At 42.4% G+C, this 18,054-nt stretch overlaps 1 pseudogene; it reads right to left on the bottom strand.

Annotated features, from left to right (window-relative positions):
• Positions 1 to 214: 214 nt before the first annotated feature.
• LOC102993860 (60S ribosomal protein L5-like) lies at positions 215 to 1,900 on the bottom strand (annotated as a pseudogene).
• Positions 1,901 to 18,054: the final 16,154 nt, after the last annotated feature.

The following is an 18,054-nucleotide window of genomic DNA, read 5'->3' as shown; positions in this document are numbered from 1 at the left end:
AATCACATTATCCCTTGGGCTTCAGCATCTTTTCTAGCTTGTAGGGGGGTTGCGCAGTAGGGTAATACCATTACATGGCATGGCTGTGGGGTAGGCTTTAGTATCCCCATAATTAACTTCCTCCAAAGCCACATTTTTGGGGGAGCTGCTTGGTCAATATGTTTATTACTGTCTTTATCTGAAAAATCTTCATAGAAAAGTGTGGTTTGGTTTACTAGCTCTCCGCAGCCCCTTCCTGAGGTCTGAGGAAGCTTGCCGTCTTCTGAGCTACCTGATCTTTGTTCTGGGCAAGAGACATTTTGGGATGGTTCCTCTTCTTCTTTTTAACTTCTTTCTTAGGCTTCTTATCATAGACTGCATTCTCTCATACAGCAGCATGAGCTTTCTTATACATCTCCTCCATCATGTCTGGAGTTTTGTTCTTTATGTATTAAGAAAATTGTTTCTTATAAGCATCTTCTTCAATTAGGTAATGCGTATCATCTGCAACTTCTTTTTAACATCTTTATTGGAGTATAATTGCTCTACAATGGTGTGTTAGTTTCTGCTTTATAACAGAGTGAATCAACTATACATATACATATATCCCCATATCCCTTCCCTCTTGCGTCTCCCTCCCTCCCACCCTCCCTATCCCACCCCCTAGGTGGTCACAAAGCAGTGAGCTGATCTCCCTGTGCTGTGCGACTGCTTCCCACTAGCTACCTATTTTACGTTTGGTAGTGTATATATGTCCATGCCACTCTCTCACTTCGTCCCAGCTTACCCTTCCCCCTCCCCGTGTCCTCAGGTCTATTCTCTAGTAGGTCTGAGTCTTTCTTCCCGTCCTGCCCCTAGGTTCTTCATGACCTTTTTTTTCTTTTTTAGATTCGTATGTATGTGTTAGCATATGGTATTTGTTTTTCTCTTTCTGACTTAACTTCACTCTGTATGAAAGACTCTAGGTCCATCCACCTCATTACAAATAACTCAATTTTGTTTCTCTTTATGGCTGAGTGATATTCCATTGTATATATGTGCCACATCTTCTTTATCCATTCATCTGTTGATGGACACTTAGGTTGCTTCCATGTCCTGGCTATTGTAAATAGAGCTGCCATGAACATTTTGGTACATGACACTTTTTGAATTATGGTTTTCTCAGGGTATATGCCCAGTAGTGGGATTGCGGGGTCGTATGGTAGTTCTATTTGTAGTTTTTTAAGGAACCTCCATACTGTTCTCCATAGTGGCTGTACCAATTTTCATTCCCACCAACAGTGCAAGAGGGTTCCCATCTGCAACGTTTTGACCCAGGATGTGCTTCCAGTGTACTTTTATGTTGAATGCCTTGTTTTCTGAATCATAACCGGGGAACCGTTTGGTACTGTGAGGGATAGACAAGCCTCCATCCACAGCGTCCTTCAGGGCCCCAAAAACTTTATTTCTAGTAGTAAATCTAGCAAGCCCCGTATCCACATAGCAGGTAAAGGCACCAGGTTGACCATCAATGCTTTCCACATTGTATTCATCGCTGGGTACCTCCACATGGCCTTCATAGATCTTGTCCATGCCAAACTGATTGAGAAGGCTTTGGGCCATCAGGGGACCAGTACAGTGTGCTGCAGCGTAATTTGTCAGGCCAACCTTCACGCCATACTTTGGGAGTTCATGAGCATTAGCGTCCCAGACTGTCATATCCCCTTCTCTACGGGCATAAGCAGTCTGACAAATGATATCTCTGTTGGTTACATGAACTCATCCTGTATTTGGGTGTATTGTACTTATTTTTATCCTGGATTACCAAGCATTTCCCAGCATAGTGATCAGTTTTACCCTCTTGTCTTCTTCTAAATTGCACTTGGTATCTCTTGAAGTAGGTCTTATTCTTTACAACATTAACAAACCCCATCCTGCGGAACAGAGACCCGTGTCCACAGCTTGTCACAGACCTGCAGCCTCCAAAGCCACTCTGAACAAACACGCAGGTACCATGGAGCAGCCAGCTGACTGCTAGCCGGTGCAGCCAGACGTGTCTCCTAGCCCACCTCCGACCCTATAGAACACAGTGCCATGCCACAGCCTAAGACATTCCAGAGCTGCCACTCCTCAGAAACTTTGGACCAGTGCTGGGCAAACCAGTGAGACTTAGAATCACCCGGGGCATGTGTTTAAAAGGCAGTTCCTGGACTGTACTCCTGAGATGCTGATTCAGGAGGTCCGGAGTAGGACCTAGGAATCTACATTTTAGACCAGACTCCCAGGTGATTCAAAATAAGGTCCAGAATGTTCAAAGATCAGAGGCTGTGAAACCTTGTCTACAAACTGGGCAACAAGAGAAGATATCAGTAGACCCTAGTTAAAAACATGGGGTTGGTGAGGGGGAATCCTGCAAGTTTAACACTCGCTTACCTTGGATGAATATTCCTACCTCCTACCTGCGTGCTTGCTTCTTGGGGAAAAGGGACTTTGTGTGGTGGCTCCATAGTCCTCCACACTCCTTCAAGATGAACATGATACACCTGCGTCCGCTCTATTAAAAGACACTAAGCAAACGGGGAAGCTCTCTGTCAACCCTAGCTTAGAATTCAGGTCATTCCCAACCTCTGAAGAGGAGACTAGACACCTTCATATGAATAATAAACTCTCTGGAGATCCTTAGTTCCGCCCAGTAATTTTCAATGCTTGGGACAGGCACGAGCCACTGTCTCATATTTCCAGGCCTTGGCGGAGTCCTGCAGGTCTCCCCCCTCCACCCCGCAAAATTTTTAATTGCCTGGGCATTAACACGGTTTTGCTGGATGTAAACTCTCAGGAAATGTGAGATGAGCTAGAGAAGAACTGCTTCTCAGTATATAAAAAAACAGGATCTCCTTAGTCCTATGCCATAAATTAGGCTGTTGGAAAGGAACATGGTAGCTCTTTTAAGTCACCAAGATATGCTTTGGAGCTGTACTTATGCAACAGGAGAAAGACAGCTACTTAATAAATCTCAGATGGGGGCTTCCGTTCAGCTTCTTCAGTCCACCGATTTGATTCTATTCATTCCATGATGTCCATGATATGCTTGTACATTTGCATTCACAATCTAGTGTGAGCTCTTTACTTTTGCTTTCACTTTAATCTGCATCCATGAGTTACCCACAGATACTCAGATCTCTAAATCATAGGGTGAATTAAGGTCATGGATTAAATTAGGAATATGACATTGAAGGTGAATCTCTTAGAGCAGCTCTTTGTAATAATTTGAGGGGCTCCCAGGCCCATATGAAAAACCCACAAAAGCAATAAACCCTCTTCCCAGAAAAATACACCTATAGACAACATTTTGCATATAATTGTGTAGACCCCTCAGGTTAAGAATCCACAACTCATACCGGGAAAAAAAATAATCCCTATGAGATGTAAGAGGCTAGGGTGGGAGGAAGGGGAGGGGCAGAATAATGAAGAAGGGCAAGTCCCAGGTGAGCAGCCCCTGTGTTAGTTGAAGTGGCATAACACTAGCTGCTGTAACAAACAGCTCTCCAAATTTAAGTGTCTTGACACATAGTGGTCCTGGCCAGCGACTGAGTGACTTTCCCATGGCAAGTGAGTGACTCAGGGACTCAGGCTTCTTCTACCTTGTACCTCTGCCATCCCCCAGAGCCTCAGTCCTGCGCAAACAGCCAGCAGGAGGAGAAAAACCATGGATAAGGTACATTTACTTCTTCAAAATCCCAGCCCAGAAGTGCTGCCTCTCACTTCCAGTCATATTTCATTGATGGGAACTGGTTACAGGGCCACATATGGATGGAAACGGGGCTGGAGAATGTATCCCCTGTCAGGGTAGCCATTTCCTAGCAACAACACCACGGAAAGGGGGGCATGACCTTTTGGTAGGCAGAAAGCTATATCTCTTCCTAAGCATTGCATGCAAGTGAAATCAGGTTAAAATAAATGGCAAGGATGGCCTTGAGAGGGAAAAGAAGCCACCAAAAGACATTATGAAGCCCCAGGCGTGTGTACAGTAGGGCAGGTGTGGCTCCACCTTATTGGTAGCAAGTAAGTGAGATTGCAGATAAATTGCCTTCCAGTCTCAGAACTTTCTAGAAACAGATGGTCTAGCCCCTCCTTCTCTCTAGCGCTATCCTTCTTTCATCCTACTTCTAAACAAAAGTGCCAATTCAGGAGCAATCTCCCATTTATAATGGATGCTTTGTACCCATCCATCTGAACCAGAATTTGGTTGGTTAATTGAAAAAAAAAAAAGATAGTTAAAACAGGGAATCATTGAAAAAATGGTATATACAAACTGTAGATATTTTATTTAACTTAAAACATGTAAATATACATTCATTCACTAAACTTTTGTTGTATAGCCAAGTCATTTTCTTTGAATATAAATCTGCTGATAGGAGTTACAGGCTTTCCTTCTCTCATGAACTGTCCCTAAAATGCATTGTCTATGATTTCCAGTTTTGAAAGTGGAGCAAGAATGTAAGACATTTGTGAAACAAGCTCAGCGCATAATCCTCCCAATTTTTTAAATGATTTTCAATCTTCTACAGTTGTTTGGCACACACATAATGCCTCTCACTGTTGTGGCCTCTCCCGTTGCGGAGCACAGGCTCCGGACGCGCAGGCTCAGCGGCCATGGCTCACGGGCCCAGCCGCTCCGCGGCATGCGGGATCTTCCCGGACCGGGGCACGAACCCATGTCCCCTGCATCGGCAGGCAGACTCTCAACCACTGCGCCACCAGGGAAGCCCCCTCCCAATTTTTTAAATGATTTTCAATCTTCTACAGTTGTTTGGCACACACATAATTCAACAGTAATTTTTGTCTATTTTTAAATTGAAGTATAGTTAATTTATAATGTTGTGTTAGTTTCTGGTGTACAGCAAAGTGATTCAGTTATATGTGTGTGTGTGTGTGTATATTCTTTTTCATATTCTTTTCCATTATCGTTTATTACCAGATATTGAATATAGTTCCCTGTGCTGTACAGTAGGGCCTTGTTTGTATCTGCTAATCACAAACTCCTAATTTGTCCCTCTCCCACCCCCTTTCCCCTTGGATAACCATAAGTTTGTTTTCTGTCTGTGAGTCTTTTTCTGTTTCACAGATAAGTTCATTTGTATCATATTTTAGATTCCACATATAATAGATATCATATGGTATTTGTCTTTCTCTGTCTGACTTAGTATGATCATCTCTAGGTCCATCCGTGTTGCTGCAAATGGCATTATTTCAGTCTTTTTATGGCTGAGTAGTATTCCATTGTGTATATACATACCACATCTTCTTTTTCCATTCATCTGTTGATGGGCATTTAGGTTGCTTCCATGTCTTAGCTAGTATAAATAGTGCTGCTATGAACATTGGGGTGCATGTATCTTCTCGAATTAGGGTTTTCTCCAGATATATGCCCAGGAATGGGGTTGCTGTCAATAGATTATATGGCAGCTCCATTTTTAGTTTTTTAAGGAACCTCCATACTGTTCTCCATAGTGGCTGTATCAATTTACATTCCCACCAACAGTGTAGGAGGGTTGCCTTTTCTCCACACACTCTCCAGCATTTAATATTGCGGACTTTTTAATGATTGCCATTCTGACTGGTGTGAAGTGATACCTCATTGTAGTTTTGATTTGCATTTCTCTAATAATTAGCGATGTTGAGCAGCTTTTCATGTGCCTGTTGGTCATCTGTATGTCTTCTTTGGAGAAATGTCTATTTAGGTCATCGGCCTATTTTTTGATTGGGCTGTTTTTTTTTGTTATTGAGTTGTATGAGCTGTCTATATATTTTGGAAGTTAAGCCCTTGTAGGTCGCATAGTTTGCAAATATTTTCTCCAATTCCATAGGTTATCTTTTCGTTTTGTTTATGGTTTCCTTTGCTGTGCTGAAGCTTATACGCTTGATTAGGTCCCATTTGTTTATTCTTGCTTTTATTTCTATAGCCGAGGGAGACTAACCTAAGAAAACATTGCTGTGATTTATGTCAGAGAATTCAACAGCATTTTTAGCTACCCGTTACTATTACATCTTTCCAAAATTTTCAACTTTGTTCCCATAGAAACGACTCCTTTTTGCATTCATATTTCATTAATTCACATGTTGTATAAATCACTAAATTTTAATAAAAAGTACAACTGGAACAATCATCATAAACAGGTTTGGAAGCAAACACAATCAACTCTTAGTAAGTGTAGGACCCAGCTATTGGGAGCAGAAGTGTATGCTGTATTAGAGTGTGGCTGTGAGCATTCAGTGGACCATGGACCTCAGTCTTTGTGTTTTGCAGAAGGTATAGGGCACCTTGGCTTATTTGGTGTGGTCACCAGCCTCCAAGATGACCCACAATGAGCCTTGCCTTTTGGTATTCACACCCTTGTGTAGTCTTCTCCCACAGTGAACTCATGGTTGGTCTGTGTGACCGTTAGAAAATGGCAGAAGTGTCAGTTGTGTGACTACTGAGGGTAGGTCGCAAAGGGTGTTGGGACTTCTGCCTTGGTGCCTTAGATCCCTCACATTGGGAGGAGAGGCCATCATGCCAGCGGCATTGACATCACCTGGGAGCTTGCTGGAAGTATAGCATCTCATGCCCCACCTCAGGCATCCTGGCCAATCTGCCTCGCTCTTGTTTGCTTTAATAAGGCAAATTCATCAAAACCCAATGAGGTTTTCACACTGCTTGAGGGTATAGATATGGCTCCAGGGGAAAAACATACATTTTTTTCTGATTGCGGTATACCTAGGACACATGGCTTCCCGAGAGGGTGAGACGGCAGACTGCTGCCTCCTGTTATTTACATCCTGAGGCTCTCGGTGGGGTGGCTGTGAGACAAGCCCCTGTGAGCTGGAAGGCAGAATTTTTAAAGAGCAAACAGGAGACTGGAGAAGTCATTAATTATGTTATCACAAAAAATATTTGGTGCTTTTTCTTAACATTACAGCTACCATGCTGCTGGTAATGCCCTTTTATTTGTCCAGGGGGGTTTGCTCCCATTAGATTAGATTAAGTGTCTCATCTAAGGCACAATAACAGATTTGGCCCCATGCTTTAGCTGCTGGCTGTGGTTGACTGATACCCAAGCTTTTGACTCCCTGCTGAGTATCTAAGCGGTACAAGCTGCAGTCAGTGCATTTAATCTACATAAAAAGAACACAAATTGCACATTAGCCTTTTTGAGTTCAGTAATCAGGTTCCCACACACACACCTCTCTCCCTCCCCCGACCCCTGCTCTACTGGACAATTTGAGGCACCCTTGTGTCACAAAAATTTTTTTCTGAGTCAGGTAAAAAGAAAAGTCTTTTGCATTTTAATTGCACATGATCTGCTCATTGAATGACCCCTGTAATGTATATATTGTTCATAGTTAGTCTTTCTGCAGTCCTGCTGTGCAGCTGATAACATAATTCACAGGCGCACACCTTGGGCTCTGTGGGTAGTGGCTTGGCTTTTCCATTCTTTCTGAGTTTGCGAAATTCTCTCGCTCGTCCTTCAGATTCAGGCTGCTGCAGCTGATGTCAGTCACTGTCTGCTTATGCAGGTGTAGCGAAAAGGCCACTCAGTGAGCCCCAGCCTTCTCCTTTGTTTACATGTAAAGATTGCCCTATCCTAGCCAGCCGGCTACACTGTTTGCAGACCAGCTGGCTGTTTGTGACGCCGCTTCCTCCAATCCCTCCCTGGATCCTGCAATGAATTGGCTCAAACTAGAGCTGTGAAAAGAACCGCAAACACAGGTATCATGCTCTCACAGGCTAACTACAGAGGCAGTGACATACGAGACAATCACTAAATATGAAGGGCATAATAAATAGGGAATGCAGAGATGGCTTTTTTTTTTTTTTTTTGGTACATTAGATGGTTAGCTTTTGGGAAGTAGAGCCATGCTATCTTGTGATTTGGAAAATATTCTAAGCATTTAAGGCAAATCTGTGGGAAATCAAAGTTCAGTTTTTGCAAAATGTTTAGGTGTTTAATCATTTTATTTGCTTTGTAGTCACATTGAAGCTGTATTCCACACATTCTCCAGAAGGATAAATGACGGGGTTGAGTTGGATTATTTTGGCCCAGCTCAGATTTTGCTTTCGTGGTTTTGCTCTCAGAAGGTATGAGGGGTAAGAGGTTAGATCCTGCTGCTCAGAGTATGGTCCGCGGTACATCTGCGTCGTCCTCACCTGTGAGGTTCTTAGAAGCGCAGAATCTCAGGATCTGCATGCTAACGAGATCCCCAGGGGGCTTTGCACCCACAGTTTGAGAAGCACTGAATTAGACGCTCGGGTCTCAACCCTGGCTGCACATTCAAATCATCCAAAAGCCTTTAAGAAAATACTAATGCCCGGACCCCCGCCCCAGAGATTCTGATCTGATTGCTCTATGGTAGAACTAGGCACTGAGAGTCTTTACCACCTACTCACCTGATCTAACATGCAGCCAAGGGCCAGAATCCCAGGATTATGTAAAATCTTAGAGAAGGATTCAAAACAAACAGTTCTAAGCCTAAATCAGTGCCCCACAGACACTTCCAAAATCCCCCCCGCCCAGGCTCCCTGGGAACCAGCAGGATTTGCAGTACAACTTAACTCAACAAGTATTTCTTCAGTGACTCTTCTGGGTACATCTTGCTACACCCCAGAGGTCCACTCAGACAAGCCAGAAGGCAAAATCACCTTGTGAGCGAGACAGAATTTTCTGTAGAGTCCCGTGCGCTGCGATACTGAGAGATCACCCCGTGCGTCTGCTGACGGCTCCATGGGACTCTGAGAAGGTGGGTTCTCATAGAGCTCCGAAACATGTCCCTTTGTAGAAGTTGTAGGACACACCAGTCTAGGTTCCTCAGAACCAGTTTCAAAGAATCCCAGTTTCATGGGAATGCATGATTTACTCTTTTGACATCTTTTCTAGCATATGTTTAGCAAACTTGCTGATTTTTTTTTTTTATTAGAAGAGAAGCATGTGGCCCTTTGGAAAGGATTTTGGAATGGAATCAGAAGACCTGGGTTCGAATTCTTATTTCACCATGAAGCAGTTTGTTATAATGTCTGAGATTCATGTTAAAATGCCTCACCAATTACGAGTGACATTGTGTGCCTCAAATTTAGCTTAGGCAATAACCCGGATGTGAATCAAGGATGAACACCCCAGGGCTGGTCTGCGGGCATTCTAAGCAGAGGGGCCCTCGTCCAGAGGCTGTGATTATATCCATTTCCGCTATTGAGATCACCCGGGTTTTGCTAATGAGCATAGCAAATGTCACAAAGAGGTTTTCTTTGTGAAATGAATGACTTGTTAATTAGCATGATGAATGACCTCTCACTGGTGAAATCACATGAATTCAAGATATGTGGACCTGCTCATATATTTCAGCAATACTCTCTATTCTTGCATGAACCAGGTAGAAGAGCCTAGTGACATCTATAGCTCGTACCCTTAGGGATGGCCCCCAAGAATTGAACCCTAAGCGGGCCCTTGCCCAACCATTGGTTAGGAGGATTTCTTATTGCCTGATGCTGGCTGTAATGAGAACAAATCCCACAACATGCTATGTTGTGGTGGTTGTGTCTGTTTTTGAGTAAACCTTTCATGCAAGGCAATAGAATATGGTTTGAGAATTGCTTTCTTCATAACCTTGTCCTGAGGCTGCAGTGGAGTAGCTAACTCTCACTCAGACCTTTTCTGCGTTTACCATTAGCTACCAAAAATATTCTAATAGTTGAGAATGAACAAATAGGCATGAGTCAGCCACAACCCAGTTGTGTGACCTTGTGTCTCACATCTAGCTGCTATATGTCTCTGGGTCTCAGTCATTTTATTAGGAAAAAACAAACAAACAAAAACTGGGAGGATCATCCTGAAGATTTTTTTCTGGATTAAGATTCTAAATTTTAAAAAAATCTAACATGAGGAAAAGTCAGACAGACCAAGATACTCTATGCCGCTGTAGATCTTGCTTTTGAGTCCCCTGCGTTCCCCCTGTCGGGCCCCCTCAGTTGCATCCCATGCCGTGTGACTCTTTTCAATAATCCCAAGCCCCTGGGAAACTTAGACCATGCTTGCCATTCTCTCTGTATGGTCCCAATTAAGTCTGTGGACTGTAAATATGGAATTCTGACAAGGCTCTGAATGTTGCTAAGTTAATAGAAATTTCTGGCAAAAAGCAGAGTGGAGGAGATGATACTTTACAATTATCTCACTTAGCAGGCTCCTTTTATTCTGAGAAACACTGGCAATGGGGTTGTTTCAATTTAACATTTTTCTTCAAGGGAACCTAGCAGTGGCACTCATCTCCCAGTGTGTCTTAAATGAAGCATCAAGTCTGATGACCCCGAGGTAAGCCCCAGAAACTCCTGCTTGGTGCTTTGTGGGGTCAGTGAAGCTATTGCAAGAAGGAGACCCCAAATGGTGAGGCTCAGTCACTCGCTTGTTCCAGCAAAGGAAGAAGAGCATCTTTAACTGGCCCGTTGGTAGATAGTTGTTTTTATTTCATCCTCCTAAACAGCCTTGGTATCTTTCTATTGTGGCTTCCCAAGGATTCCTGGCATGGAGCCTTTTATAGCTCCTAATGAAGCTATTGTACTATTTTCAGTCAAGATCTGTGGCATGAAACAAAGAGGGGACTTGACAGAGCTGTTTCCAGCGAAGTTATTGAAAATAATCTCAACCTATTGGGGCCAAAAATAACAGAGATCAAGACAAAGATCAAGCTATTGTTGCAATCTTGTGCAATAGCAGCTCCAATGAAAAAACGCTGGGCAGCAAACCAATGGAGACCGTTCATCTCAAAGAATTTTTCTTAGAAAAATTCTTCAGGACCTCTGGCCCCCAGCTCTGAAGTTTTGTTTTGTGCTATCTAAATGTTTGTTGGGTTTCAGCTTTGCTATGTGTTTTCTAAAAGAACTTACCTTTCTCTTTAAAGACAGTATAAAGTGAATGACACGTTAAGGGCTTCAAATAGGTTGTGATTGCCTATTCTTGTATCTGACTGTATTTTAAATAATGGGAATATTAAAATGTGAGGATCAGAAGTCTTGGTTAAAATGTCCATGAAAGATAACCAGGAAGGGTTGACGGGTATTTCCGTAAGGTGATTTGTATTTTTAAAATCTAGTATTTGGCTACTAATAAGTTCATTTGTCTGCAGTTATATAAAACTAAAAAGAACACTTAGTCTCTTTCTTTGAAGGAGTCTGAATATAAAACCCCAGTGATCTTAATGTTTTCCTCAAACCAAATGCATTGCTCCTTGAACTCAGGTCAAGACTTTTTCTTTGATAATTACATGCACGCCAATGTTCGTAGCAGCACTGTTCCCAATAGCCAAGACATGGAAGCAACCTAAATGTCCACTGACAGATGAATGGATAAAGAAGATGTGGTACGTGTATACACAATGGAATACTACTCAGCCATAAAAAAGAATGAAATAATGCCATTTGCAGCAACATGGACAGACCTAGAGATTATTATATTAAGTGAAGTAAGTCAGACAAAGACAAATACCATATGATATCACTTATATGTGGAATATAAAATAGGACACAAATGAAATTATTTACAAAACAGAAACAGGCGCACAGACATAGAAAATAAACTTACGGTTACCCAAGGAGAAAGGGGTGGGGGAGGGATAAATTAGGAGTTTGGGATTAACAGATACAAACTACTATATATAAAATAGATAACCAACCAGGACCTACTGTATAGCACAGGGAACTATACGCAATATCTTGAAATAACCTATAGTGGAAAAGAATCTGAAAAAGAATACACACACACACACACACACACACATACACACACACACACACATCACTTTGCTGTACACCTGAAACTAACACAACATTGTAAATTAACTATACTTCAATTAAAAAAAACACTATATATAAAATAAACAACAAGGGCCTACTGTAGAGCACAGGGAACTATATTCAATATCCTGTAATAAACCATAATGGAAAAGAATATGAAAAAGAAAAAAAAAATATATATATATATATATATATAAAACTGAATCACTTTTCTGTGCACCAGAAACTAATACGACATTGTAAATCACCTATACTTCAATTAAAAAATAAATTAAAAATTAAAAAAAGAATTTTTCTTAGATAAACATTAAATGAGTATCCACTCTATGCCAATTACTGTGCTAGATTAGAAGTAGACCCTCAAAAAATTGTAAGGAGGTACAAATACCCATTTGAGAACCACCAGCTACCACCCTGATTTTGAAATGCATGGTCAAGCTTTGAGCAACGGGAAGCGCTAATGACAACCATCCAGTACCCTAAGAGACCAGTAGAAATGTGATGCAGATGCAGTGGCCTAGAGCTTGGAAGGAGGAGGGGTTGGAAGGCTCAGGGGTTCCGCTTCTGAATTCACCCCGTTCTCTTCTCTTCCCCCTTGTTCTTCTGTCGCTGAGGACATGGGTCTCTAGTCAGGAGTGAGTCAGTGTGTCACTGCATCGAATGTCTCAGCCACGGCTGTACTTCAGAATCATCTGTACAACTTAAAAAAATACAGATTCCCCAACCCCTGCCCAGATTTCAGAATCAGAATTACTAGGCTGGGGCTAGGGATTCCACATTTTTAAAGCATTCCCCTCACAATTCCAATGCACATCCAGTGTTAAGACTTACTGGACATAGAACCGATGTATCCAGAACGTTTTGTGCTAAAGGGCCAGGGAGCCATGAAAGAAATTGAAAGCCAGGTCTCAGCCTACGAATGATTTCTCACAACCAGAGGGGAACTTTAGGGAGAGAACAAGAAAATAATAGAGGAAGTGAAAGGAAAACAAGTAACCCAGAAGGAAGGCCATGGGATTGTGTGCTACGTTTGCTGTTTCAGATGTTGGAAGTAGTATTTCAGCTTTTATACAAGCAACCTCACTGCTGAGATTTGTAAGTCCTGAAACCAGAGTACAAATGGATGCCCAAATATATATCTAACTACTTAAAAGTTATAAAGCTAATAAACTGTTATTCAAAACATGTCCAGTCTCCTGCCTTGACAAATACACCTTTGCAAGACCTGGAAGACCAGGTTTGAATTTAAAGTTATTGCACTTCTTGGAGTTCCACACTGGACCATAATGGCACGGGGAGAGGAAGCCTGGGTCACCAGCCTGTAGCTCACCCACCCATCTCTTCCCTCATAGACTCCACCTCCTGCTATAAGGAGCCTTGTGGGCACATGGACCAATGGGCTGGAGTGTCCACCTAAATTCTATTCACACATCCCTGCAAACAGCTACCCCATGGCCTTACCTCTAGCATATGGTATTCATACTGGCTACATAATCTGCCTTTGGGAGGAAGGACCCAGGGAAGAAGCCCATGCAGGTTTTGGAAGCTGGCTTGAGCCATCTGGTCAGGGAACTCCAGGGTTCCTGTCACGTAAACCATGTTCTAGAAAATTGTGACCTTGCTGGCTCCTCCTACATCCTGCAGGAAGGGGCCCAGCCAGAGTGGGGTTCTTTAATGGTCAAGACCAAGGATAGGGCCCCTCTTGATGGGATCAAAGAATAGCACTGTATACAGGCAGGTTAGTGGATGAGTCTTACAAACTATAGGCTTGGCCCACAGAAACATGAAAATCAGTATGTGGAGAACAGTCCTAGAGAAAAATAAGTTTAAATTATTCCCCATACTTTTTGTCCCAGATGTGGGTTGAAATTTAGATCTACCAGCCACCCTTGTCTCAGGGTTTTTAATCAGTTAGGATTAGGTTCAGATGGAAAGTAGCAGTAGCATTAGGCTTAGCCAAAAAAGTAAAAAAAAAACAGTGGCATAAACAAGACAGAGGTTTTTCTCTTTCACATAAATGTAAGCAGTAAAGTCTACTGTAGCAACTTTAGAATCAGGGTCACAGGCTCCTTGTATTTTGATGCTCTGCCATCCTTAAGACTTGGTTTCTACTTTGTGGTCCAAAAATGGCTGCTCAGGCTCTGCCCATCACATCCATATTCCAGCCAGCTCGGAGGAGAAAAGCGTATCCTATGTAAAGATACTCTCCAGAATTTGTATAGCACACGTCCACCTCTGTCTCATAGATCAGAACTTAGTTATGTAGCCACAAGTAGCTAAAACTTGCACCCAGATAAAAATGGAGATTCTGTTCTAAGGAAAGAAAGGAATTGGGTGACAACTAGCAGTGTCTTCTGACTTCAAACAATAGAAGCTGACTCTGGAAAATTTAAGCAAAAGGAGAATTTACTGAATAGCTGTTGGGTGGTTCAGATATTTGATAGGCTGAGTAGGAGGTCAGGCTCTGAAAGTGGGCAAGTGATTTCTCTAGAACACCACCATCAACCCAACACTCAGAGCTGCCAACACCACGACTCTAAATGCTGCCATCGATGCTGTGTATAATTTCTCAAATGTCCCTGCAGCTTGGCATCATTCTGTCTAGAACCATGCTACATGTGGCTAGTGATACCATATTGGACAGTGCAGATGTAGGACATTTCCATCACTGCAGAAAGTTTAACTGGACAGTGCTGTTCTAGGCTCAAAGTCCTAGACCAAGGCATCAAATTTGACAAACTAGTTTATGTGCCTACCTCTGGGCCACCAGGAGTACCCCCACCAAGATGCAATAGAACTCATTCAAAATAGGAAGGGGGTTTTTGATGCTGAGCAGCTAAAAAAGCCGGAAATGTCCTCTGCACACTTACTGACAGTGTTATCTTGGGCTAAATACTTCTCTAGCCTTAATTTTTGCATTTGTACAATGGAAATAATGATAACTGCCTCTTAGGATTGTTATAAAGATAAAAAGATATGAAAACTACTAGGACCATCGGGGTTAATAGAGTGTTAGATATAATGCCTTGATTGGACCCTGGTTTGAACAACCGGCGGCAAAAGACATTTGGTAGACAATTACAGGAAATTTTAATATAGAATGAGTGTTAGATAATATTAGGGAATTATTGTTAATTTTGCTAGGTGTGATAATGGCGCTGTGATTATATAGGACGTGATAAAGTTTTTAAGGGTAAAATATTATTATGTCTCTAATACTAATTCTAAATACAAAATAGATGAAACAAATATGACAAAATGTTAATTATTAAATATAGGTGATAGGTAAATGGATGTTATTCTCCTTAGTCTCTGTTATTTTTGACTTTTTTTTCATAATTTATTCAAGAAAGAAAGAAAAGTACCAGGTTCATAACAGGAGTTCAATAAATGTGAACTTCTCTTCTTCTCTCTATAGTCTTAGGGACCTCAAGTCTTCTCAAAACAGTTGGAATGCTTCCCATACTTTCCCACCCAGTATGGCCCACTTTTCCCAGGGCTTCACCTACTTAAAGGCTTCCTGCCCTTTTTGTGACAGCATACTCTCTGTATCTGCGGAGACCTTTGAATACAAGGAGTAGTTTGCCCAGTAACAGAAGGAGCCTTGCACAGAGGCACTTGTTGACAGCACTGATACTGGATTCGAAGTTTTCCCCCTTGTGCCATAGCAGGGGTTCAAAGAAAGAAAAGTCAGTGTTTGTTTTCACATTTGTCGGATCAGCCCCCGTTCCTGATGCCTAATCCAGAGAGAAGTGGTGTCGGGAAAGAGAGGGATGTGGCGGCCCATTTTTCATTTTTAGTTGAGTCACTTTTTCGGTAAACGTAGAGGAGAAAGGGATAGAAGTTTGGAAGGTTTGAGTCATCTCACAAAGATCAATAGTGGGAGATGTGGAAATGGATCTAGAGTGGACCGCCTGATTTTCTCTCTGAGTGGCAGTGAGAAGTGACTTCTCAAAAACGTGGATTGTAAAGCATTTGGTAAATAAACAGAAAACTATGAAGGCTAAATAATGTCTTCCTGTAGTGTTGAAATATCAACAGTTTCCCTGTGTATGTGAGATTAAGTCAAGTGGAATGCCAGCCTCCTGGCCAAGAGCATCAGTGCAAAGGCAAACTAACTCATGGTACAGGATCTATCTTTAAGTACCATATACAAAAACATCAGCTTTGTACACAAGAAGCAAGCATCTTGAGGCCTATAGCCACTCTCAATATTAGGGCTGATAAATTAGTGACTAAATAAGACAGCTAGTTTTATTTTTGGCACAGTAAGTGAAACAATGAATAATGGCATTTATTTTTATTTTTTTTAAATAAATTTATTTATTTTTGGCTGCGTTGGGTCTTCGTTGCTGCGCGTGGCCTTTCTCTAGTCGCGGCGAGCGGGGGCTCCTCTTCGTTGCGGTGCGTGAGCTTCTCATGGCAGTGGCTTCTCTCCTTGCGGAGCGTGGGCTCTAGGCGCGTAAGCTTCAGTAGTTGTGGCGCGTGGGCTCAGCGGTTGTGGCGCACGGGCTTAGTACAGGATCTATCTTTAAGTACCATATACAAAAACATCAGCTTTGTACACAAGAAGCAAGCATCTTGAGGCCTATAGCCACTCTCAATATTAGGGCTGATAAATTAGTGACTAAATAAGACAGCTAGTTTTATTTTTGGCACAGTAAGTGAAACAATGAATAATGGCATTTATTTTTATTTTTTTTAAATAAATTTATTTATTTTTGGCTGCGTTGGGTCTTCGTTGCTGCGCGTGGCCTTTCTCTAGTCGCGGCGAGCGGGGGCTCCTCTTCGTTGCGGTGCGTGAGCTTCTCATGGCAGTGGCTTCTCTCCTTGCGGAGCGTGGGCTCTAGGCGCGTAAGCTTCAGTAGTTGTGGCGCGTGGGCTCAGCGGTTGTGGCGCACGGGCTTAGCTGCTCCGCGGCATGTGGGATCTTCCCGGACCAGGGCTCGAACCCGTGCTCCCTGCATTGGCAGGAGGATTCTTAACCACTGAGCCACCAGAGAAGTCCCTGGATGATGGCATTTAAAAACCAAATTTCCCCCTAAAACAGTATGTTTCAAAGTTTAACAGTGAACCTTCTCCTTCCAGCAATATGGTGGTGGTGGGGTGGTGGTGGGTGTGTGGGTGGTAGAAGGAGAGCTCTGAGGAGCTGTCCCACTGCCTAGCAGCTATGTCCTGGATATAAAACACCCTTCAAGGCATTTCTGGTCTTGGAAGTGGTTGGAGAGATTCCCAAAGGCTTCCACAACAGCTACCCGCCAAACAAAAGCTACTCCAAACCTGGACCAGAGCAGGACGCCTTAAACTGCAAGCAGTAGTTGTGGAGGGGAAATGCCCTGGGAGTAGATACCAATAGCAATACTTACAGGAATATTGAGATATGGACCAGCATTCAGGTGGGCATGCTGATCCTGGGACCCGTTTACTAAGCTAAGAGCCTCACAGTGGCCAAAGTGGTCTTAGATCAGAGGTGTCTCCAACTTTCTGCTGAAGCAAATCCTCCTTGGAAAAAACTTCCCCAACTTAGACCTAGAGGACTCCCACAGATTAAAAATCAGGCAATAAGTTCACAACATGCTAAGGCAAGCCACCATGAGCCAGAGGTGGCATAAACAACATATAATAGATTTGGATCTCCACCATGATTGGACATACAGAAAATTTCAGGCACAGACTACGGAAGAGCTATGTATGAAGTGTTTAAAGACATAAAAGATGCAATCACACAGATAAGCAGGCAACAGTAGGCTAGGAGAAATAATCAGAAAGAGTTTTTTAAATTAAAGTATAGTTGATTTACAATGTTGTGTTAGTTTCTGGTATACAGCAAAGTGATTGTTAATACATGTATGTACGTATTCTTTTTCAGATTCTTTTCCCTTATGGTTTATTACAGGATGTTGAATATAGTTCCCTGTGCTCTACAGGAAGATTTTTTAAATGGAGCTTCTATAAATAAAAAAACAATTATTGAAACAACACCCCAAACGGACTGGTTAAACAGTAGATTAAATCCGGCTGGAGAGAGGATTAGAAATTACCCGGAATGCAGCACAGAGAGGGAAGGAGATGGAAAATATGAAAGAGAGATTAAGTGATTGGAGGCTAGAATGAAAAGGTCAAACAGGAATGTAAATGGAGTTTCAAGCTAAGGTGGGGACGAGGGGAGGGAGAAAGAAGAAAGAGAGTGATTGATTTGAAGAGGTAATGTCATGAATCTTCGGAGACAGATGAAAAATGTAATAACACGTACACAGGAATCATAATTTATACCAAGA

The sequence above is a fragment of the Physeter macrocephalus genome, chromosome 21, assembly GCF_002837175.3.
Source record: "Physeter macrocephalus isolate SW-GA chromosome 21, ASM283717v5, whole genome shotgun sequence".
Taxonomy (NCBI): Eukaryota; Metazoa; Chordata; class Mammalia; order Artiodactyla; family Physeteridae; genus Physeter; species Physeter macrocephalus.
The sequence above is the reverse complement of the archived record's forward strand: the minus strand, read 5'-3'. Positions and strand labels throughout refer to the sequence as shown.